The sequence below is a fragment of the Piliocolobus tephrosceles genome, chromosome 10 (genome assembly GCF_002776525.5).
Source record: "Piliocolobus tephrosceles isolate RC106 chromosome 10, ASM277652v3, whole genome shotgun sequence".
NCBI lineage: Eukaryota > Metazoa > Chordata > Mammalia > Primates > Cercopithecidae > Piliocolobus > Piliocolobus tephrosceles.
Genome location: NC_045443.1, coordinates 105,575,181 through 105,590,289, shown reverse-complemented (window position 1 = coordinate 105,590,289; position 15,109 = coordinate 105,575,181). Strand labels below are relative to the sequence as shown.

The following is a 15,109-nucleotide window of genomic DNA, read 5'->3' as shown; positions in this document are numbered from 1 at the left end:
TCTCTTTCCTGGTGACTAGATTGGAATAACTAAAATGTCTATGTGTTGAAGATAGCAAACCCTATCGGCCTGAATCCCTGAATATTCGTTGGAGGGGACATGCCCTAGACTGTTACATGGACAAGAAATAAACTTCCGACTTGTTGGAGCCACTAATGCCACATAGCCTGTTTGTAATAGCAGCTAGTATTGTCCTAATGCAATAGAGATTTTAACCTTCATTTTACAGGGGAGAAAGAAGAGGTTCAGAGATGTGACATGACAGGTCTTTAAGCTGCACTTTTCAGCAAAGTGGCCACTTTACCCACATGTAGCTACTTACATTTAAATTAATTAAAATTAAATTAACATCCAGTTCTTCAATCACACTAACCACACGTCAAGTGTTCAACAGCCACACATCGCTACTGGCTACCATATTGTACAGTACAGGTATACTACATCTCCATCTGCACAGAATGCTCTATCAGACGGCATGGCAAAACCGTGATCCTAACTGAAGTCTGAGTGACTTCATGCTTTGCTTGCCTGCCTGCCTCCTGCTATGCAGAATTATTTTCAAGAGTTGCTCCCCTGGTGCACGTACATGTTTGTTTACAGATCATTATTATCTATTTGTCAGAGAGGCTGGAAGGAAGTGGAGACTTATAATTAAGGGATGATGGCAGCTGGTGAATGGATCAATGAGAAAAAAGAAGTCATCTCTGAAACATTCACACTAAGTCATTAAGAAAATATCACTTGAGGCTGGGCGCGGTGGCTCGTATTTGTAATCCAGCACTTTGGGAGGCTGAGGCGGGCAGATCATGAGGTTAGGAGATCGAGACCATCCTGGCTAACATGGTGAAACCCCATCTCTACTAAAAATACAAAAAAAAAAAAAAAAAAAATTAGCTGGGTGTGGTGGTGGGCATCTGTAATCCCAGCTACTCAGGAGACTGAGGCAGGAGAATGGTGTGAACCCAGGAGGCGGAGCTTGCAGTGAGCCAAGATCGTACCACTATACTCCAGCCTGGGTGACAGAGAGAGACTCTGTCTCAAAAACAACAACAACAACAAAAAACACTTGATTTGCCAAAGTTAGACATGAAACAGTATAGGCACCTCTACCTCCACTCACGCCTTTAAAGCAGGGAGACCCACCATGGGCAAGATTAACTGCTCTTTCCTTGCAACTGCTAAGGAAGGGGCTCACATTGATCTGTCTGAGATGGTTATGGTCAAAGAAAGCCTATTGGTTTGCAGGGCTGTTGGGTGCTGCTGGATATATTCACCACACTGGTCTAGTTGGGTGAGATATCAGAATGAGGAGGATAGGGAGAGCAGCTCAAGAAAGAAAAACGCATGGGATAATGTCCCAAAGGGGAAACTGGGCATGGCGGTGTGGCCGTGCAACATTATCTCACCTCTGTCTTCCAGCTACAGTCAGCCTCAAGCTGAGTCTGCAGGACCTCCTTCTTTTGCCCCTCACTTGATTCTAAGGATAACCAGGATGGCAACTATATGCATGTGCTTTACAGATATATGTTGAGCACTTACTGTGTGCCAGGCAGTGTTCTAGTCACTGTGGGGATGCAGCAGTGGAAAGGGTCCTTGCCTTCACAGGTGTAGTCTAGTTAGGGAGAAAGATAAGTGTACAGGACATTATGATAAAGGGTTTCTGAGTTAGAGGAACATGTGGAGTGAGGGCTGTGGGGACAAACAGAAGGGTCTATAACAGGCTAAATTGTTTCGCTTGCACCACAACCCATTCACATGTTGAAGTCCTGACCCCCAGGACCTTGGAATATTGCTGTATTTGAAGACAGGGTCTTTAAAGAGACCATGAAGCTGAAATGAGGTCACACGGGTGGGTTCTCATCCAATACAACTGGTGTCCTTGTAAGAAGGGGAGATTAGGACACAGACAACACACAGACGGAGGAGTGACCGTGTGAGGATGCAGTAAGAAGGTAGCCAGCTGCAAGCCAAGGAGAGAATCTCAATCTGCTGACACTTTGACCTCAGACTTCTAGTCTCCAGAACTGTGAAAAAAAATTGTCTGTTGTTGAAGTCACCCAGTCTGTGGCATTCTGCTATGGCAGTCCTGGCAAACAAATACAGTGACCTAATTCAGTCTGGGGTGGAGGATATGTCAGAGAAGGCTTCCGCTAAGGGGTGGTTACCGAGCATCAGTAGGGGAGCCTGACAAAGGGGGTGGCCGGGGGAAGCTGAACACCCTAGGCTCCAGGAACACCATGTGGAAGGGCTTTAGAATATGTCACAGATGATCTTGTGAGTCAAACTAGGGAATTTAGACTGTTTCCCAGAGGCAATGGGGAGCCCTTGCAGGGATAAAGCAGAGGCATGGCATGACTGGGTTTCATTTTACAAACATAGCCTTGAGTGCATCTATATGATGGATTTCAGGGGTGAGATGGGGGACAAGCTGTGGGACAGACTGAGAAGCTGGGCAGCGGTCCAGATCAGAGATACTGAGAACTTAGACTAAGCAGCAACAGGAAGAAAGAGAAGAGGTCAGTTTGGCGAGATATTGAAGGAGACAGGCAGTGAGGATGGATGGACGTAGTAGCTCAAAGGGAGACAGGAGAATCCTTAATTTGGTCCCCAGTCATACACCCTGAGATAGGGATTCAAGAGGGAGAATTACATTTAGAAGGTGAAGGTGGAGGAGTAGGGGAAAAAGAAAAAAAGAGAAAGCAACAAATAAAGGAAATATTTTCTGCTCAGCTACCACTGTGTGAAAGTGGTGCTTAATCCTGCCAGGGAGCTGTGAGGGACAGTGTGGAAAATCACCCCAGAGTAATCCCACTTGCACAGCAAGGGAGCTGGGGTGAGTATACACAGCTTCTGCCAGTGTTAGCTGAGGGCTACTTCTGGGAGGTGGGCACATATTCTCCAGTGCATCTGAGCCACCATATAGGTGGCAGAGTGGGCTGTAGTGACAAGAGACACCCTCAGGCCACAAAATGCAGGAACTGGTGGTTGAGTATCTGTCTGATGCATCCTGAAGTGGTAAGAATGAGAGATACGGGAAAGGTACAGTTTCTGCCCCAGGAATATTGGATGTCCCAGCAACCTGGCTTGAATATTCAGTACTTCAGGTACTGAATTGGGGAAAAGAGGAAAAAAGGAGAATATTTTAGACCCATTGCCCTGCCCATGGTGGTCCCTGCTAGACATACGGGTTTAGAGACTCATGGAGAGCTCCAAAGTATGAAGCCAACAGTACATGGCTAATATCTAAAATCATGGGGGAGCGTGCAATGGCCAAGAGGAAATGCACAGCATGAAGAGGTCTGGGACCCCAAAATGAATCCCTGAAGAGCACCCACTCCATCTAACACTCAAGTCCCCAAATTCCACCACTGGGTACTGTACAGCTCAGGCTGCTGTAGATAAAAATCTCAGGGCAGCAAAGGGGAAAGTGATTACTAAGAAGTATCTGAATTAAGGAAATAATTCTCTAGCCTTTTTTAATTAAAACCTTCAACCCAAGAAGCTTGTTAATTTTAGCTTCAGCAAGTGGTTCTGCAGCCACTCGGCATCCTGCTGCCTGTGCATGGTCTGAAGAGGCAGCCTCTGATTTCCCTAATTTGTGAGGCACTCGTGCTTTGAGTAGCAGGCGGGTGATTACAGCCAGATGGGAAGCCAGCCCTCCAGAAGCAGATTCCTATAGGATTTTTGCAGCCAGCAGGAGGCTGGTGGGAATGCTGGGACCTTTCTCACCCCCACCCCCAGCCCCCCAAGTCCCTCCTCTTTAGATGCATTTGAAGGCCAAAAGAGGAAAAATCCCAGTTGCAAGGTGATTGGCAAAGAGACTCTCAAGACAGGCTGGTTAAGCACTCCCCACTGTGTGAATGAAAGAGTAATGTTAATTCCTGATTAGCTAGCTCCATGGACAGACTAAGAGAAGCAGCTAACATTTATTGAGTTCTTTCCGTATGCCAAGTCTTGTGCTCATTATTTTACTCTCTCATGACATCCTTACAGTAGGCCTGTGAGTTCAATAGTATGATCATCCCCATTTTACAGATGATACAACTGAGGCTCAGAAAGCTGTAGTGACTTGCCTAAGGTTACACTTGCCCCTAGCAAGTGGCAAAGCCAGCAATTCAGATTTCAAATAGTATATAAAGGCAGCACTAATGAGCAAAGGCAGAAACATGGAATCTGGAGACACAAAAACTAGTTTGGAGTCACTTGCCCATATGTGACACGCTTTAAAAATGTTAGCTGTTACTGTTATGATGATGATCTCATACTTCAAATAGGCTTTTAAGACTACCATCTCAGGCTGGGTGTGGTGGCTTATGCCTGTAATCCCATCACCTTGGGAGGCTGAGGCTGGTGGATTGCTTAAGCTCAGTAGTTTGAGACAAGCCTGGGCAACATGGTGAAACCCTGTCTTGACAAAAAAAATGCCAAAAATAAATAAATAAAAAATTAGCTGGGCATGGTGACACCCACATGTGGTCCCTACTCAGGAGGCTGAGGTGGGAGAACTGCTTGAGCCCAGGAGGCAGAGGTTGCAGTGAGCCAAGATTGCACCACTGCACTCCAGCCTGAGAGACAGAGTAAGACCCTATCTCAAAAAAAAAAAAAAAAAAAATTAAGGACTACCATCTCAAAGGTTCATGCTCAAGGATGTTTATTCCATCTTTGTTTATTCCTAACTAAAAAGCTGGAAGTAATCTGGATGTCCAAAGATAGAGGATTGGCATAATAAATTATGATAAATCCATACAGTGTAATAGTAAGTATGTATTAAAAATCACATGTAGACAAATGGTTAATACATGGGAAGATGCTCAGCATATATATAAAATTAAGTTTGAGAGTTCTTCTAAAGCAGGTTACCAACAAATGTGATACCTTTTGTATAAAAATTATTTGAAAAATGATATGCATACATATATTTATATATACCTACATATATGTATTTGAAGATTGAAAAGAAAGACAGTAAAATACATTTTCTTACTTCCTCTCAATGTTGTGATCACAAATGATTTTAGTTTTCTTCTATGTGTATTTTGTATTTTCCACACTTCCTACAATTAGTATATGTCCTTTAGAAATGAAAAAAAAAATACGTTTTAAATCTGACATACTCTAATTTGCCTTATAATCCCTCACCTTTGACTTTCATCTTCTGTTTGCTCTGTGATCTCTGCTTACTTGGGCATTCGTTTTTCTCTTTCAGATGTGGTTTCTTTTTCAAATACTTAGAGATCCTGGGTTTATGCTCATCTTTGTATTTGTGGTACAGTCTGCATGCCTATGAGCAGGGTTTCTATTTCCTGATGACTGCCTCTGAGGTATGTGGGGGTGAGATGTTGCAGGGTGGGTGGGGAGTATCAGCTGCTTGGTTCTCCATGTGGGAGGTCCCATCCTCCTGGGGTTCAGAGCAACCTGGGGCACTGCCTTCACTTGAGTCCTGATGTCCATACTTCTACTGACCCTAAGTGAAGAGGGTAAAGCACTCTACCAGCCTCACTAGGTGAAACAAAGCCCACAAAGGGCCCCCCATAGCCACCCCAGAGCTCTCTTCTGCTTCTTCATCAATTTACTCCAAGCTTGGAGCAGGATTCTAGGCTGTGGCTTTCTCCGGAGTCCCTTCTCTATAGACCAGATAGCATCTGAATTAAATCTTTCAGAAGTCCTTCAAAATGACAGGTCCTTGGTAAACACCCACTTCCCCACCCCCATAACAAAGTTGTAGATAGATTGGGCTTAATATTATTTTTTTTCTCTTATTTTTATGGAACTTGCGTCAGGAGGAAAGGAAGTTTTTGTGACAAGCCCTCCATCTTGATTCATTCTCTAAATGTTCTAAAATATTATTTTTGATTGAACCATAATGATACGGTTTGGCTGTGTCTCCACTCAAAATCCCTTCTTGAATTGTAATCCCCACACTTCCCATAATCCTCACGTGTCAAGGGCAAAACCAGGTGGAGGTAATTAGATCATGGGGGCTGTTTCCCCCATACTGTTCTCGTGATAATGAGTGAGTCTCATGAGATCTGATGGTTTTATAAGCATCTGGCATTTCCCTGCTTGCACTCACTCCATCCTGCTGCCTTGTGAAGAAGGTGCCTGCTTCTCCTTTGCTTTCCGTCGTGATTGTAAGTTTCCTGAGGCCTCCCCAACAATGCAAAACTGTGAACCAATTAAACCTCTTTCCTTTTTAAATTACCCAGACTTGGGTACTTCTTCATAGCAGTGTGAGAATGGACTAATACACATACTAAGAAATAAAAATAATTTTAAACATGCTGTCTATCTTCCTGTGAGAATCAACTGAAATAAAGTCAGCAACCACCCCCTCCCCACCAAACTGCTTAAACTTTAAAGCATAGTTTGCTGCCGTGATTGTACTCACATGTTTTGATGCAGAATAGAATGAAGAGGATGCTAGCATGTGAAAGGTAAAGGAAACCTGGGCGGCTGGCCTACTTAGTAGTTTCTGTTGTTGGTCATGTGGAAGCTGATAACAGAGCTTCTTAGGTTGACAACCTCCATGGCAGAACCCTCAATCTCATCTAACCACTTTCTCATCAGTTTGGGGAGGGTGAGGCTTTGGGAGGGTTAAGCAGCAGCTCATATGTCACAGCCAGGACTCAAGATATAAACCAGGTCTCCAGTTAGAGGAGGCCACAGGTATATAGAAGCCTCCTGAGCAAGTGACATTACAAAGATGAAGGACTGAGATACATGGCATGTCTACATGAAGAGAGACTGCAGACTAGGAGTTAAGAGCTTGGGCTCCCAAGACCTGGATTGGAATCTTGATTCTACCACCCAACAGCTGGGAACTCAGGCCAGCGGGTCAACCTCTTGTGAGTTAATTTTCCTCACTGTAAAATGGGGAAAATCACACCATCTACCTTTTAGGAACGTTAGGGGGACAATGAGATTAATTCATGTGAAACATTCTTCCTAATGTCTGATAGGTGCTCAAAAACATTCACTATTAGTTTATTCATTCACTAAATAAGCCAGTATTTACAGATACCCTACTAGGTGTCAGGCTCAGGGGAGAGTCAAGAACTACAAAGTCCTTGAGTCCCTGGAGCTTCCATTCTGGAGGTGAGACAAATAGACACTAAACAAACAAACAAAAAAGAAACACCACCCAGGGAGAGGTGCTTTACAGAGAATGATATAGGACAGTGTGATCAAAGCTGAGGAGTAGCCACTGTCAGCTGGGGGTCAGATAGGGCTGCTACAGGGAAAGCCTGTTGGGCTGAGATATGAATGAAAGGAAGGAATGAACAAGAAAGGAGAGGTCAGGGAAGGGCACCCCAACCAGGAGGAATGGCAGTGCAAATGCCCTGAGGTGGGAACTGAGGAGAGACTGGGAACCTCTTGGCCATTGCAGCTGGAGTGAAGCGGGTGACAGGATCAAAAGGTAAGTGAGGCCCAGTGGATCACGCTTTAAAGCCAAGGTCAGGAGATTGAATTGTATTCAGGGACCTGCAGAAGGCTTTTTAGAGTTGCAAGCAAGGGGCAATATGACCTTCTTTAGGACATTGTGGTTGTTGTTCCACTTGGCTCCTGTGTCCTGTAAATTCTGAGGGCAGACACCAAGCCTGATCCATCCTTGCAACCTTGTCCTTCCTGGTAACAAATGGCAAGTAAAGCACTCAACAAGCCTCTCTGGGTGAAATAAAACCCACAGATGTCCCCCATAGCCACCCTAGGGCTCTTTTCTGCTTCTTCATCTGTTTACTCCAAGCTTGGAGCTGGATTCTAGTCATTGGTGTTCTGTAAATTCTGAGGGCAGACACCAAGCCTGCTCATCTGCAATGCCATCCTTCTGGTCCTAAGAAACTGCCCTGGGCTCCCGAAAATATTTGTCAAATGAATAAAGAAACAAAGAAAAGACAGATGGACGTGTTTCCCCTAAATTTGTTGTAAGCCTCCTCCTGTTTCTGCCACATCATCTCAGAGGGAAAGGAGTGTCAACTTGACTCTCCTTCTCTCATCTTTGTGAGAAAGCCCTGAGGCTCTGTAAGGAGATTTCCCCTCCATCGGAGGAGATGGATAGGCTGGCTCTGTGATTCTCCTGTGTGAGACCCTCCATGACTGAGGGGCTGAGCAAGTGCGATGATTGGGAAGCAGGGTGCTGGGGGAAATGATCAGCCATTTGTTACCAGCCTTGGAGGAGCCGGCAGTGTGGCACAGATAAATTGGGTCCTTGAAATTCTAAATGAAAGTGCTTCCCTGGGTGGAATAGCCAGGGTTCAACTCCAGCCAAAATGCATGGCTCTGGAAGGCACTGCAGAGAGATTCTGGTACCCACGCTCCAGTCAGTGCAGGATTCACAGGCAGTCCTGTGCAGGCTCAATCATGCTGACCCCAAAATGAAAGAAACATCCAGCTCCCTGCTGAAAACTCTTCTGCTCTTGTTCATTCTCTCTCTCTCTCTCTCTCTCTCTCTCTCTCTCCCTGCTCCCCCCACCACCCTCTGTCAATCTCTCCTCCTCCCCACATTTTCTGTCATTGTTTAGCATTGCCTCCTGGGATTCTGACATCTTCCTTCTATCATGCAATGCTAATGCAGGGATGGCACATAAATTTGATCCACTTGCCAGTTCAGATTGATGGACAGTGGTTACCTGTATTGAGGTTTCTGAGGTTTCCTCAGGGCTCAGATAGAGAGAAACTGTGACGGATGAGTGACATTTTGCAGGACATATGATGGGGATGATGAGGGTCTGGAGCTACAGTTTTTTATCCTTGTTCTGAGGCCTACAACATATATTGTTTTCCCCAATGCATGTAATTCTGGCTTTAATTTTGCCTCAATGGAATAATTGCAATATCTATCATAATCAAGCGCTTAAAATATGCCAGTCCCTGAGCTAAGTGTTTTACATATATTATCTTATTTAACCTGTACTACTACCATAGGATATCATCCCAACTATTTGGCACATAAGAAAATTCAACCTTAGAAAGATAGAGTGACTTGCCCAGGGACCCTCAGTAAGTAGTGGGGTCTGGTTTTATTGGAACCCAGCTCTGTCTGACTCCTCTACAGAGGAGCTTCCATAGCCTCCTTCAGGACCAGTGTCTGCATTTTTAATGTCTACTCTCACAAGAAGCTCTCTCCTGTATTTAACCTATACTCCCTTGTTGCAGCAAAAGCACAGTTCATGTTAGAATTCCACAATCTAAATTCAAGATGCAGTAGGAAAAGAAGAATGTAAATATCACACTAATGATATTTTAAGTTTATTGCATGCTAAAATTAAAATATTTTTGCTATATTGGCTTACATAAAATACATTATTAAAAATGATTTCACCTGTTCTTTTGCTGCTTTTGTTAATGTGACTACCAGAAAATTTAAGATTACACATCTTAAAGTGGCTCACATTTGTGGCTCGTAAATGCTTCTGTTGGATGACACAGCTCTTGAGTTCAGTCACTCATTCTAATCCCATCTTTTTTTTTAATTAAAAAAATTTTTAAGAGATAGAGCCTTGCTCTGTCACTCAGGCTGAAGTGCAGTCATGCAGTCCTATCTCACTGCAGCCTCAAACTCCTGGGCTCAAGCAATCCTCCCACCTCAGCCTCCCAGAGTGCTGGGATTACAGGTGTGAGCCACTGTGCTTGGCCCTAATTCCATCATTTTTAACAGGTAAGAAAATTGTCCACCAGAATGGCGTAGCGACTGGCCTAGAGTCACATCATTTTTGAGAGCAGATAAAGGACCATGTCCTAGTTTTCTTGTGCCCAAATCCTATGCCCTTTCTTCCTTAGCGAAAGAGGAGCTGGCTGGAAGACTTTTTTTCCTTTCAAACATACTTTCACACTGGGGGAAAAAAATGAATTTAGACCAAACAGGAAAATAGCCATTTTTTTTTCTCACCCAATATTTCATGGAACATAAGAGGGCTATCCCCAGTGGTAGTCATGTTGCCTCGATTGCCTTAGCCTCGAGGCCTCAGGGAACCCAGGCGTTGATGATGTACCTGACCCATGTAGAAGGATGTCCTAGTTGTGCCTCCTGCTAGGAACCAGGCCATGTGCCCAGTAAGTTTGTTTCTGGAGACAGCAGCCTACACAGATCTTTGCTTGGGCTCTGGGAGTCTGGGACAGCTGTGGAACTTCAGTGCCTTTTGAAACAACTCTGCAATTAGCTATTGCTCCAGCTGGCACAGAGAGCCTTGGGCTGCAACGATTTGATGCCCCTACTGCCTACCAAATCCCTTCCTTCTGGCTCGTGGCTCTCAGCTCTCTCTATAACTGAACCACACAGCCAGGAGCAATATGATTTCTGCACTAATTGAGGCTGACAAACTCTTTGGGATTTGACTGGGGCTCTCGAGACGTAGTCCTGAAATTCAGATCTGACTGCCATCCACCTGCTTAAAACATCCTCAATGGCTCCCTGTTACCACAAAGATGAAGTTCATATTCTGCAGCTGAACCACATCCAGCAGGGGACTCTAGACACCTCCAGGCTACCACTTGTAACAGATACTCAGTTCCTCACCTACATCCCTCACACCCAAGCACTCCAGTGTGCTTCAGATAACTTTCTACACCACTATCTGCAGCTTCCCTCTTCCCCCTCCACAAACCTCAGAAGGCTGCGCTGCAGGAAGTGCTGGGGAATTCACTCCTTGAAGGAGCAGCCCTCAACCAATAAGTGAGGAGAGTGGACATATAGATACCCTAGCTCGCTTGTCCTTCATTGGTGTGTGTTTTATACCATTTCCCAGTAACTCTCCCTGGGATGAAACTCCAGCTGCCCTCCCTATATTGACTGTCCTCTGTTTCTTACCTGTTCCCCAATCTCCTTCCTCTATTTCCTTGAAATCACCTTCTGAACAAACCACTTGCACTGGAATCCTTATTTCAGGATTGGCTTTTTGGGAAACCCACCTAGGATGCCTCCCAAACACACCTTCCCTTTCCTTCCTCCTGATTTCCCTTGGGTGTGGGGATTTACCACCTTTCCATTATGTAGCAACCATATGGTGTGACTGGCACTGATTCTACCCCAGCTCAAGGGGAGATTGAGCCAATCAATGCCCACCTCCCTCAGCTATACTTATTTGTTAGAAAATGGATGCATCTTAGCTGGGCATGATGGTGCATGCCTATAGTCCTAACTATTCGAGAGGCTAAGGTGAGAGGACTGCTTGAGCCTGGGAGGTCGAGGTTGCAGTGAGCCATGATTACACCACTGCACTTCAGACCCTGCCTCAAAAACAAACAAACAAATAAACAAAACAGACTGAATTTGGTCTATTGAGAAATGAGAGCGAGTAAGACCCAAGACCCCGAGATGTACATGGATTCCTCCAAAAGTCTCCTCTCCCTCCCTCGTGAGATATAAATAAGAAAACCTGTGTACCCAGGAAAGGTTCTCCAGCTCTCTTTTGACCGCAAGGGAAGGCAATCTTCAGATTAAGCCAATATATGAAAAGCAGAGAGAAGAGAAGTGGGAAGAAATAAGACCCTTGGTGACAATGCCAAGTTGCTGGGTCTATACTCTACCTCTAGGCTTTTTGGTTATATTAAGCCCATATATTCTTTGATTTTATCAATGAGTGTCCTTAGGGCAGCATTCCTAAAAGGGGATGAATAGGATGGCACAGGGAGGGCCTTGATGTCATTTACCCAGTGGCAAGACAATAAGCTGGGAAGGTCTGGAGACCTAGGCAGGAGCTGGTTCCCTGTCCATGCTGGACATTCAGGCTAGGTGAGCCATCCCCAGGACACTGGGCTGGCCCAAGGCTGGGCTCATAATGTGCCCCTCACAGCCATTGGCCTGGTTCTCTGTCTCCCACTGACCACTACAGCAGCCCTCTCAGGATTAGAGCACAAGTTTTCAAGTCCCCAGCCTCCCACTCTTGCCCTCTCCCCTGACTCTGGGTGCTGTCTTGTCCTACTTTAAGTTCATAATAAAAATTCCTTCATGCTATAATATTTAATGGCACATCAGAAAGAGAATGTTGAAAGGGAAGCCACAGGTTTAGCAAGCTGCAACATGCCAGGCAGCGCCCTGTCTCTGGAAAACGAAAGTAAGTTGCTCTTCCCTGAAGAGGACGAGGAATACTGTTATTTCTCCTAGAAGGTTACCCTCCACATTATTCCAAAGACTTATTCTAATGCTGGAGGAAGTGGATAGTTACTACATATTGTACAGCACTCTAATCATAAATGACAAGGTGGCCAAACATGCTGGAACCATCCAAAGGCCACCATCTTGAATCTTGGCTTCTAGAAGACTGTGTGCTCTTAGAGGGGAGGGATGGTATATTCAGCTCTGTGTTTCACTCATGACTCACATCACCAGCATCACCTGCATAGGACTAGAGCTGAACTCAGACAGTCTCAAGTCAGGATAGAACATTCTTTCCTATCCTTCCGTAGCTCCATGCCCAAAACCCTCCCTAATTTAAGCCAGTGACCTTGAAATACAAGGTTACAATATAACATCCTTCCACCCTTGGAGGAAAAGAGTATATCAAATCCAGAAACTCAGACAGTCTCAAAGGGAGATGTAGGAATTTACCATGAACAATTATTGAGCCCTGGGCATTGGGCTAGATGACTCACATGAATTACCTCCTTTATTCTTTACAATATTCCTATAAAGTAATTACTATTATAATCCCCATTTTACAGTTGGGGGAATCTGAGTATCATAAAGGTTAAGTCTGGTAGTTCAGGGTCACGCAGCCAGCTAATGCTGGCTTTCAAGGTCAAGCAATCTGACTTCAGAACCTGCCCTGTCAACCTGTACTCCATACTGGGTCCCTTGGAAAGTATGGAGACCATTGAGACATACACTTTGGAAAGAAGGCATTACATAACTACATTATGCAATGTTTCCTGGCTGAGCCTCCAAGAAAGAATTTCTGCCGGAACTAAAGATGATTCTGGTTTCCTTCAAGGGAAGTAGATATTTTTGATGTCATCAGAAAAAATACTCTGGTTTTCTGTTCTATTTTGGACTTCTTCTATTTTGGTCACATACTTACTAAAAAGAATTTTCTCTCCCTCCTTGGCTATTTATTCCAGAGGCCCCACCTACCATTCTGTCTCATCCATCCATTCACAAATCATAACAGAGCCTACCGCGGGTCAAGTACTGTGTCAGGCACTGTGTCACCACAGTCAAATATATAGCTGCACTTTTTCCCTCCAGAGTCGACAATCTACACGGTGGTTAGCGCGTTTTCAGCTCCCTTCAGAAAAGATCAATGTTTTGTTTCGTTTTTTAATTTGGAGGCTGTGCTGAGGGAGAAGAAACAAGATACAGGCAGGAAACATCCTCAATAGAACCCTCAAAGTCAGAGTAAATTAAAAGCAGAGAACAGAGAGCTGTTTTGGGGTCAGTCCAGACACAAATGCAGGAAACACAGCAAGTTCTGCAGCCAGAGCCGTCCTCCCCTGGGCGCCGGATCCTGACGGCGTGGTCATCAGCAACCAGGATGGAGCAGAGGCAGCAGTCTCTGTACCAGACAGTGCGCTGAGCGTTCTCAGCACTCCCCAAACGCTTTTCCTCTCAGCTCAGCAAAAAGCCTCCCTGGCCGACTGCAAATGGCCTTTCCCTCGCTCCAAATTCTGCCTTTCCGGAATTTGGAGGAGAGGAGTTCCGTTTTTGGAGGCCATTGTGGCTGACCTTAGATTTTAGGTAAAGAGATGCAGCTCTTACAGAACCGCTTGAGAATGGTCCCAAATGGAGCAGCGTCTTCCCAGGGCTTCATGTGGAGGGTTCCTTTGACCCTCAGGAAGTTATCCCACTCTCTTAGGCTTTAAAGGACAGAGAAACTGGGCTACAAACGCCCTCCTCATGGAGTGGCTATGAGGACGAATTGTGATCGTGTACGCACAGCATGTAGCTTGAAACCTGGCTGCTGGAAGCATCTTACTCGCTCTCTCAGGGAAGCCCAGTACCCACGCGGCTCTGTTGTACATCATGTGACCACAGCCTGTAACTCCAGGCACAGCTGATTAAACCAGCATAGTCACATGACTGAAGATCAACCAATCCTGAGGCTGGTGACAAACAGTATGCGTGGCAGCTTGTAAAGGATGGGCTAGGACTGCTTCCCAAAAGGCGGAACGCACCCAGCTGGTGGTACCTGACATGAAACTATTTTAGTGAGAACACATGACTAAAAAAAAAAAAAAAGGTGGTTATGCTTTCATTGTAATGTATAGCAGGAAAATCCTGGTTTTCCATTTGTGATACTGATATAAAGTTCCCTTTATGGTACATAATATTAAGACGTATAAAAAATTGGTTTTTTGAAAACGTATTAAGTAAATTTTTAGCCCAGGTGGTAGATGTCTTTGGCAAACAATATCAGGCGAATGACTAACACACGACAAAGTCTCAAGGTCTGCATTCTTCCTTCAGGGAAATGAGAGGCTGGGTAGTTGGTGAGGGCTGAAGGTGAAGGGGTTGAGTTGGAACTGCAGCAAACCAAAGCCATGAGTGGCTGCAAACGAAAGGAAACAACAAAGAAGCTAGGATAACTGGTTGGTGGTGAGATAGGAGACTTGAAAAAGTGTGCATGAAAGAGGAGAGAGAGGAAGAGAAAAGCCGTGGAAACAAAGGTAGAGATGGAGAGACAGAGACAAAGGGAAAGGCGGTGAGACAGAAATGGAGATGGGTAGAGATATCCTGAGTTATACCTTCATGGACTCCCTGGATCTACCTCCACTCCACGCATGTTCTTACAATGTATCCTGCTTTTCTTCCTGAGATAACTTGAGTGGGTCTCACAGCAGAAAGCCTAACACAATGAATGGCTATGAAGGAGGAACCCTATTCTGAAGATTCTTGGGCATCAGCCAGCATATTTTAAGCCTCTAAGAGCAGGCCCTGCAGGGGCCATTGAGGGTTCTTAACAAAGTAGCAGACAGGCACTAGGCTAAAGTAAGAGAGATGCCTAGGGAGAAACTTGGGGAGACACTCATTCACAAACCCAGACATCAAATTTCAGCAGATTGGCTGATTTCTAGAGCTCCTCTTGAAACTTTATGGAACTTACTTATCAAAAAGAGTGTTGGCGAGTATGTGAGCCCCCACTCTATCCAAGTCATGAGTGCCCATCTCTAGAACTTT

General features: G+C 45.0%; 1 protein-coding gene across 1 annotated transcript in view; it reads right to left on the bottom strand.

Annotated features, from left to right (window-relative positions):
- WSCD2 (WSC domain containing 2) overlaps window positions 1-15,109 on the bottom strand; it is a 299,619-nt gene that overhangs the window by 193,806 nt on the left and 90,704 nt on the right. Inside the window, exon 2 of the mRNA XM_026454616.1 lies at window positions 1,540-1,612. The gene's annotated coding sequence lies outside the window, so the exon portion shown is untranslated. The remainder of the gene's footprint in view (window positions 1-1,539; window positions 1,613-15,109) is intronic.